This window comes from Mastigoproctus giganteus, chromosome 5 (assembly GCF_048544385.1).
Source record: "Mastigoproctus giganteus isolate SK-2022 chromosome 5, ASM4854438v1, whole genome shotgun sequence".
Taxonomy (NCBI): domain Eukaryota; kingdom Metazoa; phylum Arthropoda; class Arachnida; order Uropygi; family Thelyphonidae; genus Mastigoproctus; species Mastigoproctus giganteus.
In genome coordinates this window covers 133,678,322-133,692,023 of record NC_143579.1, presented here as the reverse complement: position 1 = coordinate 133,692,023, position 13,702 = coordinate 133,678,322, and positions in this window count along the sequence as shown.

Below are 13,702 nucleotides of genomic sequence, written 5' to 3'. Positions count from 1 at the left end.
AGTTAATCTGCCGGAGCTAATTTAAAACACGTCTCTTCTCTTGACACATTAATCACTTGTCAAGTACATTACAATGCTAAAACAAAATAACCAAGGAAATGATTTGAAAAGTTGTAGCAAAAAAGGTCGCTCTCAAATAATCGAAACAAAAAAAAAATATTAAAAAAAGTATTACAATTAAATCAACTGTAATTTCACATGCACGCATAGACATTTTAAACGCACACTAAAGCAGAACCAAATATATGCCATTTATATAGCAATTTGTATTAAGCGGTAACAAGTCGTAATAAGCCTGTCACAACATGCAAATATGGAATATCCACATAAAACCAGCCTGTTCCTGGAAACTGTGTATTCTGCATTTGTCGGTCAAACTATTGATTTCAAGATAGCCATGAAAAATCACAGAAGGGTGCTGTTTGGACGATTCTTTGAGGTGGAAAACAATGGGGAAAATGGGATCAAAACAAAATCAACTCGAAGTGGTTGAGCTACTGTATTTTACTCACAGCGCTGTAGACTGTGAAACTCGTTCCAAAACATACAAACGGTCTCTCGAAGACCTGACCAAGGCCGTTCTTGGTCACCTCCACTCTTTTGACTGTTATCTCGTCCTAACTTCCAGACGTGATTGAAATTTCGGAGCTCGATGTATCTACGGGGAAGGGGTTTCTGTCCAGACACACCACACAATGGTTGCCACTTTATCATGACCATGGAGTTTATCATGACAAATAGTCTATGACCACTTTATCATGACCAATAGACCAATATTTAAGGAATGGAAAAGTGCCTGTAAAACATCCAAGAACAGATGCAGTTACGGCCGAACAAATAAGGAGAGACAGCGAGGTGCTGCTCGACAGTGGCGGATTCAGGGTAGGGCACCGGGGAACGTGTCTCCCCTGTCAGGGGGAGAAGGGAATTATTTGTGTCTCCCCTGTCCAGGGGGAGAAGACAGAAAGTGGTAATCAATGGACACTGCTCATCGTGGACTAATGTTATTGGTGGAGTCCCTCAGGGTTCAGTGTTGGGTCCATTATTGTTTTCTGTATTTATAAATGATATTGATGATGGTATATCAAGCTTAATGTCTAAGTTTGCAGACGATACAAAGGTTGGCAGGGTTGTCAAGGACACTACTGACACTATGCTGCTCAACAGGATCTGGAAAGGTTGAGCAGATGGGCTGAAAGGTGGCAAATGAAGTTTAACATTGAGAAATGTAAAGTACTACATATGGGAAACAGCAAACCCAGAGCAACGTATCAACTGTGGTACTACACTGACAGTGGTAGTGAATGAAAAGGACCTGGGGGTAATTGTGCAGGCATATATGAAGTTCTCTGAGCAGTGCAGACGGGCTGCAAGAGTAGCTCATGGTGTCTTGTCAATGATATACAGGAATTTTTCTAGCAGCGATAAGGAGGTGATTATTCCCTTGTATAAGGCAATGGTCAGGCCACACTTTGAGTACTGCATACAGGTCTGGAGGCCTCATTTCAAGAAGGATGTAGAGCTGCTGGAACGAGTACAGAGAAGGGCAACAAGATTAGTGAATGGAACAAAGGGGTACTCTTACGAAGAAAGGCTTAAGTTTTGCAAATTACAGTGTCTGGAGACTAGCTAGGTTGTTGTTATTTGGTTTTTAGGAGCATTAGCAACTAAGGCCATATTGCTCCGGGATATGCGGTGGCCATTTCCTGACCTTTCCGCATCCTCCGTATTTGGTGGTGACGGGCTCGAACCCCGGTCTAATCAAGAAACATGTGCTACGCACTGCTGCTCCTTCCCACCTGTCTACGGAGGCGCCACTAGCTAGGTGATCTGATAGAGGTGTATAAAGCCTTGAATGGTTTGAGCATGCTCAATGCTGATGGGCTTCTTCCTCTTGCTCAGAATAATCACCTGAGAGGGCATAAATTCGAATTGAGGAAAGACAGATGTAGGATAGACGTGCGGAAATTTGCCTTTAGCCAGCGGGTAGTTGGTTGGTGGAACAGACTTCCATCCCTTGTAGTGGAAGTTGAATCCTAAATAAATTTAAGGCTCAGCTGGACAGATATTTCGAACGAACGGAGGGGTGAAGTGGAAGTGGTTTTTTTTTTGGCTGATGCTGCATAAGCTTACTTTCTTGCATCATATGCCTCTACTAATGCTAATGCTAATGCTGTCGTTTTTCGGAGAATATTCACCAATCGTTTAAATTCCCTTTAGCTAAATTTTTTTTTCATTGTTAACATAGGATTTTATCTTTTTTTTTTGCATTGTGGCTCAGCTATTTTCAACTGACTACAGTTGGCAACTGATGCTGATGTGATTGTCATTCTAGTTCACGGCGTCAAGCAGTTTGGTCGTGCGTAATGTTAACTTCAAAGTAATTCAGTTTAGCTGTGTGCCTGTGTCTGTCAGTCATATCTGTTTTGTTCTGCGCATTATTTGTGCCTTGTTTGTGCACAAATAAGGCACAAAATGGTGCCCCTCCTGTCATTTTTTTCTGGTTCCACCACTGCTGCTCGATGTCTGATGTGGACTATTAAACATAATCGCCGCCGAACATTTGAACCCTGGATTTACGGAAATCACAATGCATCAGTACATGCTTATCTGGGATGACCGTAATTTGTTCCAGGCGTACAATATACTTTTCTTTTGATTGGTCACAGATCCATTTTTCGCAAAATTAAATTAGTTGGGGATATCTGAACGCATTAACTGCTTTTGTAGTTCTGACGAGAGGTAAGATTATATAAGAGTCAGAAATATGCAAATCTCAGAAGAGTTGCTTTCCATGGCGCCATGCATAAATAGATTGACAGAGGAGACGAGCAATTATTAACTGGTTCTAAAGAGAACTTTGCTGTCTTACAGGAGTTTGCAAGAGCTGTGTTTAATAGGCAGACATCCCAGGGGCTCACATCTGGTGGGTATGGGCTTGGCACACCCAGAGTCCTGAGCTGGATATCATCATTCTTCTCTTTCTTGGTGATTTCTCTCTCTCTCTCTCTCTATCTCTCTCTCTCTCAAGGTAACTCGGGAAATTTTTTTGGCTGGAAGTCTCAGGCTTCCTTGCACCACATGGCTCATAATAATATAGAAAACTGACTACAGATCAGACTAGACGAATTTCTGTAGGGAAACTCTATGTTTATAAATTCAGAAACGTAATTCTTATGTTAAATATCTTAGGAGTAAGTACGGATGAGAGGTAACGTGTTCTGAACAATTGGTAGATCGCTTACGTCCAATTCAATGCATGAATATCACTGATGTAACAAAAAATTGAAGTGACAAGTTGAAGATGTTGCCTTTCAGAAATTGGCGAGATTTGATTTGATTAAGGTTTTTATGCACGAAGGCGACTTAGGCCATGATGCGCCAAAGCCAAAATTGGCGAGAACTGTATTTAAAAAGGGAAGACCAATGCTTGGTGATGGTTTGCTTCGGTGAAATGTTGGTGGTCTCTCACAATGGACTACCGTAGTGGTTAGTCCTGGATGGTAGCTCATTGTGCTGCCTTAGTGGAGGATCCAGGATGGTTATTGACTGCGTTTCTTTAGTGAGTAATCTAGACAGTAATTTATTATGCTGCCTCTGCGACTGATCATGAATGGCAGCTCACTATGCTTTCCAGTGACACATTCCAGATGGTGGCTCATGCGTTAACTAGTCACACATTCCAGGTGGTGATCATGTGCTAACTAGGGACTCATTCCAGATGGTGGCAAATGCGACACCCCAGATGGGCTATCATCTAAAATAATGACTTATTTTTGATGATAGTCCATGGGACTGATCTTGGTAATTGTCCGAAGTGGTTGAATCCAGATGATGGCTAATTGTGCGGCTTTAGTGACTGATCCTAGATGGTGGCTTATTGTGCTAAACACAATAAATGCAAATGTAATTGCAAACTCCTATTTAGTTGCAAATTCCTGTAACCTCGTGAGTATGAACATTTCATTTATTTAAAGCTCTCCCTGGGTGTCTCCTAACCACTTTATTAATTTTAAGCTTCTATCAAATTTCAAGAAGTAGCAAATGAATAGTTTAAATTACATAATAGCTAATGAATGTAGTACATGTTTTTAATACAGTAAACTTAAGAAATGCATTATAAATAAAATTCAATGCATACATAGTTTAAAAAAGATATCAAGTGACATCATACAGTATTTCGGCAATAATAAGCCACCATCCATTCATTATTATGTTTCTAAATATTCGGTTGTTGTTGTTGTAGTAGGGTTTCAGGAGCATCAGCGATTAAGGCCATATTGCTCCGTGTATATTGTCTATAAATTGTGTGTGTTCTGAGATTGATTTTCTGCTTTCTGGACGAAAAAACCCTAGTTTCCGGAAGAAAAAACCATGATATCCTCGCCTGGACTGACTAACTCAGCCAAGTTGTGAAAAAGGCCAATAAAATTCCTCACATCTTCCACGGGACTTGAACTCCGGTTTTTTCCCATCTTGTGTGGGGAGGATGGCGATTCTACCAACAAATATTGTGTAGTGTGTTTCTAAATTTACCTTCATACTATGTTGATGATTTGAATTTACCCACGACTCTCATAATCAGTACGCCATGTTATACTATATTATTTTTTTTCTCTATTTTTTATTTTATATTTGAAATTAATAGAAGAAATAAAAATAACGAAACTTTATCAATAAGCAGTATCAATTATTTGGTTTATATTTGGTTTATACATACTAGGAATATTATTTTTAGGAAATATTCTGTATTAACTAACAGTCTCACCAGCGTGACGCTGCAGAGAACACGGTATGTTGCTAAAAATTCGATATATTTGCACTTGAGTTAAAAGTAAGACAGGAATATCAGCTGCATTTGCGTTTTAGACTATCTGGTAACATATTTGGTTAGCATCTGTCCTGAGACCAATTATTATTTCAATGCCCAAAATAAAAAATAAAAAAGTCATATAGAAATACGTCCAAAAACTTTTTATTTCTAAGTTAAACATTAAATTAAATTAACCGTTAAGTTAAACATTAATTATTTTAACGTTTAAGGTTCAAGTACTGATTTTACAATAACTTACAATTCGCAGTGCCGTCCTTATATTGAACGTTGATCTTGGATATCGTATAATCATAAATAAACAAATAAATATATATATATATAATTATAACTTTAAATATCTAAAATTTTAAGATATGATTTCTGGTACTTATAGAAATTGCATTCTAGATGATAAATGCTTCATGTTCTCATACAATATTTTTTCCTGAATTCTTTTACTGTTTTATCTGGTAGCCATGCACTTAAAGCGAAAGTAACTTTATCGCAGCAAATAGATAAATAAGCCAGAGGGGAAATTCCCGAGGTTTTAATCTACAGGCAGTCTCAGACATTGCACTACAGGACAGTAAAATTGACGAATTTAAAGCACAGCACTGCAAATCAGAAGACGATTCCTGAGACATTCAGTAAATTTATTCATTAATTGAAATTTCAATATGTTACTAATACTTATCAAGTGGTCAGGTAGTACAGGAATCCAGTGACAATGGTACTTCAACCAGAATCATGTCTAAAAAAAAAAAATGGATGATGGGAGAGGAAAGATGAGCAAGGTGATGAGACTCTTTCCATCACAGATTCGAAATGCCAAAATTTAAATATTGCTAAATATTAATTTCACATTATTCATCATTTTATTTATGTATTTCACAGAAATACAATAAGCCATCTGAGGTGAAAGGAGGTTAGGACGACTAATTGATCAGCAACAAGCGTTCCCCATGTTACTGAAACCCACCATCAAAAAAAAAAAAAAAAAACGACCATGCATAGGAAATAATAAATAAAATAAATCTTTATTACTAATAATGTTCACATTAGTCACAATACTTGATTGCTTATCACCGAGAAAGGTAAAAGCATTTACAATATTATTTTTATAATTACTAAATCAGTTGTATTAACCTTGTTTTTCCCTCTGAACACCAGCCTGCTGACTAGAAGGGGTTGCACATTATTGGGAATACAGTTAAATAACAATAAAGCCGTAATAGCATTATAAAATAATAACAGTATATCCCATGCATTAGCTATTACTGAATGTTATGTACCGAAAATCATTAATATAACAATTCAAAAAATTGAGCGTATAGAGGCACAACAACTGTCATCACAGTTTATATGCAGCCAAAACCATTATATTGGGTTTATATACTTTAGTTTGTATACTGAATTAATAAACCCATTAAAATGCCAGTTATGTCGCTTTCATTTGAATCATTCAGTTGCACCCTCCGTCATTACTGATTACTATATTGGCTACTCTCTCTCTCTCTCTCTCTCTCTCTCTCTCTCTTTCTCTCTCTCTCTCTAATTGCAAGTACTGGGATTAGAACACCTCTATAATTGCAAGTTCTGATATATTCAAGGAATATATCAGAACTTGCAATCCCATCTGACCTCCATCCCTTTTGCCATGTCGATCACATATAACATGTCAGACTTCCAAACTTCTTGGCTTAATTAAGCGTTCTTCCTCGATTTTTAAAGAGTGTTATAATTCTTCTTTACAAGCAGCTTATACTTCACATTTTTGATTATTGTGATATTAATTGGTCCCCATACCAGGAATATTTTTCTCACAGACTTCAGCGTATTCAAATAAAATTCATTACATTCTTATGCTTTCGAAATTGCCTTACCTTTCAACGTCGAAACTGTGCAACTCTTTGTGGTAGCTTCAGAATCGTTCCTCTTCGCTCCAGACGACAACTTCATGGGTCACTTTTTGTCTACAATATCATTAACTGTATTATCGATTCTCCATCTCTTCTTGAACAAATACCTTTCAATAAACCCAGCTTGAATTATCGTTACAAAACTAATTTCTCACTTCCTGTCCCTCGTACTCAATACTTAGTAATCTTCTGTCCAGTTCCTTCCGGTATTGAATAATCACAATATTAATCTTACGCTTAAACCTTCTATGTATAAGAAATTGCCCTTTACTCAGTTTTGTTAATCAAAATTTTGTATACATTTTAATATTAGTGACCGCTCTGTAATTCTCAGCTTTCTCATCATTATCCAGGGCCTGCGTGCCCTGTGGGTGAGAAGTTTTCAATTAAATAAATAAATATACATTAATATACATTTTTTTGTATATAGTTGTCAACACCCATTGCATATCTAATCCTTTTCCATTTACAGTGACTAGAGTGTACATTTTACAGAACATTTTAAAAACCAGCATGTAAAAGTTTATAACATAAGTAGTTATTCTCTTAGGGAACTGACAGTTAAAATAGTTATGCTGTTCTTGAGGTGTTTGAACAAGAGAGCAGTTTATTTTCCGATTCTATAGGCTGGCTTGTCCACAGAATAATTCGTTGCCTGCACATTTTGTCATTGGAGAATTTATTTCAAAAATATTAAATATTGAAAAAAAATAAAAATAAGGGTATAAAACGTTTTTTTACACCTGTGAAGTTTGCAAATGTCATCTTTTGATTGGTCAATTTTTTTATTTATTTTTTTTCCAGGGATAATGCCGTCAACAAAAGGGAAATCTGACTAGCCAGTAGTTTTCCAAGGGTGTAAACATTGTTCGTAAGAATAATGACTCTCAAAATGTTATATCTGTATTTGTCTGTAAGACGGACTTAAAGATGGTGAGTAACTTATCGACCTTGCAGAATCCTGTATTAAATGGCTAAGAATCTGTTCCGGTAGCATGTAGCATGTGGACTAGATCTTGAAGGCATACAGTGTTATGGATGCAGAACTCAACTTACAGGTATTATCAGCGGTAAAAATTCTAGCAACCTGTTACTTTTTGGCAGATGGCCCAGAAGGCAGCATACGCTAGTTTGCTCTTTTTTGCGTTTTTTTTTGTCTGCATGAAGTGAGAAATTTTTGGAAAGTAAGAAAGGTGAGATTTCATCCAGGTTCTAGTGGGACGAGTTTTGAATTATTTTTCGTCCACAATCTCTTATGATAAAGTGATAAATCAAGTGATAAAGTTATGATTATGTAGGTAGTTAAAATAACATCATATACAACTTTACCATATTATCAAATCCACTGTATAGTATAAATTGAAAGAATTTATAAGGATTCATTTTTTATTTAGTTAAAAGCTGCGGGTATTTTCTGTAGGTCATCCAATTATGCAAGATTATTTCCAATAACTGTACGCTTACATTATTTGAAGTGTCTGACTGGTAAGAATAAATGGCACAGGTTCAAGACGTTGAAAGTCAATTAGGTTATAGCTTGACGAGTACAAGGCAACATCAGGCATTCACTTACTGTATTCAGTTCGTTGATATAAATATATATATATTATTTCCACCGTAGTCATACTGACATAATCACGCTTGCTTTTGTAGAAAAGTTATCCTATATCCGTCGCCCAAAAAAAAAAAAAAAAATAATAATAAATAAAATAAAATAAATCATTTCGACAGTGACTACAGTAATTAGCCGTATTTGGCGGTTGTGGAGGTTTGAACCACGGTTGGTAATTGCTAAATACTGTTCACTCAAACAAATATTGTTGATCGTCATTATTCCGCTACGTTGACCCTAAACATTACTTATATAAATCGGGCTACATGAGTGGTGTTCTTATAGGTTTATTTATAACTGTGGGGTTTGGACTCTTAAGTGCCAACTGAGCCTATTTTACTAGTACAACGCCAGAGAGAAAATGCTAGCGAAAACTGGAAAATCTGCTTAAGCACATCACCTGACATATTACGTAATTAAAGGAAAATTTACAACAATTTGTACTTAACCAGATAAAAGCTAGAAGCAATAGGCAATCATATAAGGTTTCTGAACTGATTCTCAAAGGCAATGGAAAGATTTGTGAAAAAAGTAAATTCCCTGTCGTAAATCCGGAGGATTGGCAGCGCTGTTCATATGAAGCAACCACTGTTTGGCAGTCCATATCAAGAAGCAGAATTTAGCTGCTAATTTATCAATATGTTGTTTGAAGGTAAATTTTGTATCAAATATGCAGCAGGTCCGAGTGGAAGTTATTATATTGCCTTACAGAAAGGTTTCAAGACGGACAGGCTCTCAGCGAGAAAATCATCACTGAAAGTAAAGGTGATATCTTGCTCTTAGCATAATTTTGCAAGTATAATCGCTGTGAAAAGTACCACTGAAAGGAACTCAACTTAACTTGTGGCATTCCAGCTGCAATTTCGCAGTAGGGAGGAGAGAGAGAGAGAGAGAGAGAGAGAGATAAGTAAATAACCGGTAATTTTTAGAAATTGAAAAATATTTCTCTAAAATCTCTAAGGGATTCAATTACACGCATCTCACCATAAAATGCAATAATTATTTAATTTTTTTCTCCAATTTTGTTAAATTACAAGTATTGTCTATTCCAAATACTTACATTAGACAATCTGTTTTTAAGATGACTATATTGCGAATCTAATACCACATTATTTTGTTCAACAAATTCTTAATAAACTTTTTTCACAATTTTCTTAAAAAAGAGAGGAACCACCCCCCTCCAAATACCTATAAATTTATAGTAACCTAACTTTCTTTTAACAGTAAGCGCAACTACAGCAGCAGACAACACAGCACCAACGATGGCGAGCTAAACTTTTGTAAATAATTTTACAAATGATGATGCTGTTTGCATCATTCATGTTACTTACAAAATAAAAAAAAACAAGCTTTGAAATTAAGATATTAAAAGTTTAATCTTTATAAAATAATTAATATATCATCGGTACTTTTTTTCAATATTAGTATTAGAAAAATGTTGCGGGGAACTAAGCTTATACCTACAAACTTTTTTTCCCCCTTGACACGATGTCACGAATGCGTTTTATGCACTTGACATGGTGAACGATAGTATACATTTATCCTTCCATGTGATATTTAATATCATATTCGTACAAACTGCAAAACGCAGACCTCGAAATACAGGGATAATATTCGTATATAACGTCTCGAAATTCTTGAAGGTATTACATCATTTCAACGTAACTTTAAAACGGTTTTGCATGTCCCACCCTAAACAGTGTACTGGACCGCAGGTATTGCTTTTTCTCTGGGAGATCTCCGGATCAGTTAGTGTATAAATTTGCTGCCTCTGCCGGGCATTGTCGAGGCCGCGTATACTATACAAGTCTGATAGTTTATAATAATCTCATTCTTCTTTTTCTAGGCCCTAGTCATCAGTTCTTTTAGCATTCATTTGATTTACACGTTGAACAATATCGTTTCTTTGATAGGAAAACCAAATAGTTTCTGAAATAACTGGACATTTCCTATTTAGTGTTTCTATTTATTAAAATTATCACCTGGTTACACTGAATCTATATAAATATTTATAATTTTCATTTTCAGCTTTAAATACAAGTAGCAGCATTTAAACTGCAGTGGGTTATAGGTTCCTACAAATCATAACGTTTAAATTGTAGGTAAAAAACACAAGAAAATAGCTTATATGTTTGTTTGTCTTTTATTAATAGTTTCTTTATATCTAAGTCTATAATTAATTAAAATGAAATGTAAAGAGTATTGCAAAATAAATTATACATTCTCTAAGATCCATGATCCTGTAATGGTCAAAAACCATTATTACTGAATTAAATGACACAGTGGAAGCTTCTCCTACTCAAATATTAAACAACAGCACTGCGTACATGACTATCAGGAGGGCCATAAATGTACTGGCAGTATGTCCAAGAATTATAAGAAAGATATCATAATTGCAAAGTCTTCTAATTGCTCATAATAAAACTTCCTTCTAGAATAAACCTTGACGTTTATGATTCCTTGACTATTAAACATTCCAGATATAATAAATATCCCATTACGATAAATGTTTAAAGCAAGCTGTATTTCAATAACGTTTATTTTTCTAAGAGTAAAGTGTGGTCCATAAATAGTAACAATCGGATTCACGTGTCCTGTGATCTCTTCATTTCTATACGTTGAGCAATATCGTTTCTTTGGTAGGAAAAACCAAATGGATTTCGAAATAACCTTTGGAAGTAACATGTAACTTTCCATTTTATAAGATTTCTCTCCCCTCCAAATATTATTTCTTGCACAGGCTGAAAACGAAGTACTCAGAATCTCGTAGTTACGGTTGCATATGTTCAACATTTCCTTTCATTCGATTTTTATGAATAACGCATTCTGAAAGTGGCTTTCAGACTGCGTTAAACTTAAACGAAGAGGTTATACTATTTATATACTTTTAGATTAATAATGAACTGTTCAATATTTAAGCTGTTATGATTACACGTACTTCATATAAACACATATCACTGAAATTAAATCGCACAGGTAATATCTATTTGCAATTTTTTTTTTAATTATACATTTAGCATTAGCATTACCATTAATAGAGGTATATGATGCAAGAATGCAAGCTTATGCAGCATCAGTCAAAAAAAAAAAAAAAAACAAAAATAAACACTCTCATTTCTCCCCTCCGTTCGTTCGAAATACCTGTCCAGCTGAGCCTTAAATTTATTTAGGCTGTCAACTTCCATAACAACGGATGGAAGTCTGTTCCACCAACCAACTACCCGCTCGCTAAAGGCAAATTTCCGCACATCTATCCTACATCTGTCTTTCCTCAATTTGAATTTATGCCTTCTCAGGCGATCTTTCTGAGCAAGAGGAAGAATTCCATCGGCATTGAGTATGCTCAAACTATTCAAGGATTTATACACCTCTATCAGATCACCTCGCCAGTGCCTAGTCTCCAGACACTGTAATCTGCAAAACTTAAGCCTTTCTTCGTAAGAGCAACCCTTTGTTCCAGTCACTAATCTTGTTGCCCTTCTCTGTACTCATTCCAGCAACTCTACTTCCTTCTTGAAATGAGGCCTCCAGACCTGTATACAGTACTCAAGGTGTGGTCTGACCACTGCCTTATACAAGGGAATAATCACCTCCTTATCCATGCTAGAAAAATTCCTGTATATCATTGACAAGACACCATGAGCTGTTCTTGCAGCACATCTGCACTGCTCAGAAAACTTCATATCTGCCTGCACAATTACGCCCAGGTCCTTTTCATTCTCTACCACTGTCAGTTTAGTACCACAGAGTTGATACGTTGCTCTGGGGTAACTGTTTCCCATATGTAGTACTTTACATTTGTCAATGTTAAACTTCATTTGCCACCTCTCAGCCCATCTGCTCAACCTTTCCAGATCCTGTTGCAGCCGCAGCATAGCATCAGTAGTGTCCTAAACAACCCTGTCAACCTTTGCATCGGCTGCAAATTTGGACATTAAGCTTGAGATACCATCATCAATATCATTTATAAATACAGAAAACAACAATGGACCCAACACTGAACCCTGAGGGACTCCACTAATAACATCAGTCCACGATGAGCAGTGTCCATTGATTACCACTCTCTGTCTTCTCCCCCTCAAACATCCCTTTATCCATAGCAGCAAATTTGCCTCCAATGCCACACCGTTCCAATTTGTGCAGCAGTCTTCCAGGTGCAACAGTATCAAAAGCATTTCTAAGATCCAAATATGTAATATCAAAGTTATCCCATGCATCCAATTCTTTTGTGACTGCATCATAGTATCCAATCAAATTGGTCAGGCAAGAATAGGAACCATGGGAAGAATAACAAAACCATGCTGTGTCCGAGCTATAACAGAAGTCTTGCCTAGATGATCCTGCAGTGCTTCTTTAACCAGTGCCCCATTAATTTTCCTGGAACAGAAGTTAAACTCACATGTCTATAATTACTTGTGTCAGCCTTTGATCCTCCTTTGTGAATTGGGGTCACATTTGCACATCTCCAGTCTATGGGTACCTCCCCTGAGTCCAAAGAAGCTCTCATAATTATGGCTAGGGGTTTGCTTACTTCTTTTGCTGCCTCCTTTAATATAACTGGATAGATCCCATCCACCCTGGGTGTCTTCTTTATGTTTATACTCAACAATTTCTCCTCCACTTTCCTCTCAGTTATTACAAAATCATCTAACTCACTGCCAGAGTTTACTTCACCTCTAGAATTCTCCTTCCTGAATAACTCCTCATGTGTGAATGTAGATACAAAATACTCATTTAGTTTGTTAGCCACCTGAGCAGGAACCTCAACTGTTAAACCATCAATATCCAGTGGACCAATCTGATTCATCCCTCTCCTTCTAGAGTTTACATAGGTAAAGAACTATTTTCCGTTTTTCTTTGCATCCTTTGCCAAGGATTTCTCATAATCTGCCTTTGCCTGCCTAATCTCCTTTGTGACTTGGTTACAGACCAGCTTATATCTATCAAAGGCTTCCATGTCACCTATTAATTTATATGTATCCCCCATGCATTTTTCTTCTCTGCCATATATCTCATTAGTTCATCTGACATCCATTTAGGCCTAAACCTTGAACAATATTTCGTAGTTGGTACGTAAAGCCCAGTAGCTTCCAAGATAAGTTTTTTGAATGCTTCCCATTTTGAATTTTCTGTTGGTAACATCATCAGTTGGTCCCACTGTATAGAATTTCAATACTGTCTCAGACCATCGTAGTCGCCTGTACGAAAGCAAAAACCCTTCCCTTTACCCCTGATGGCAGTTACCTCTTTGAGTAAATCCCACTTCAGCACACTGTGATCACTGCCACCTAGTGGTTCCTTTATCTGCAGATTCTTAATGCATGAAGAATCACTACTGATAATCAGGTCAAGAGTATT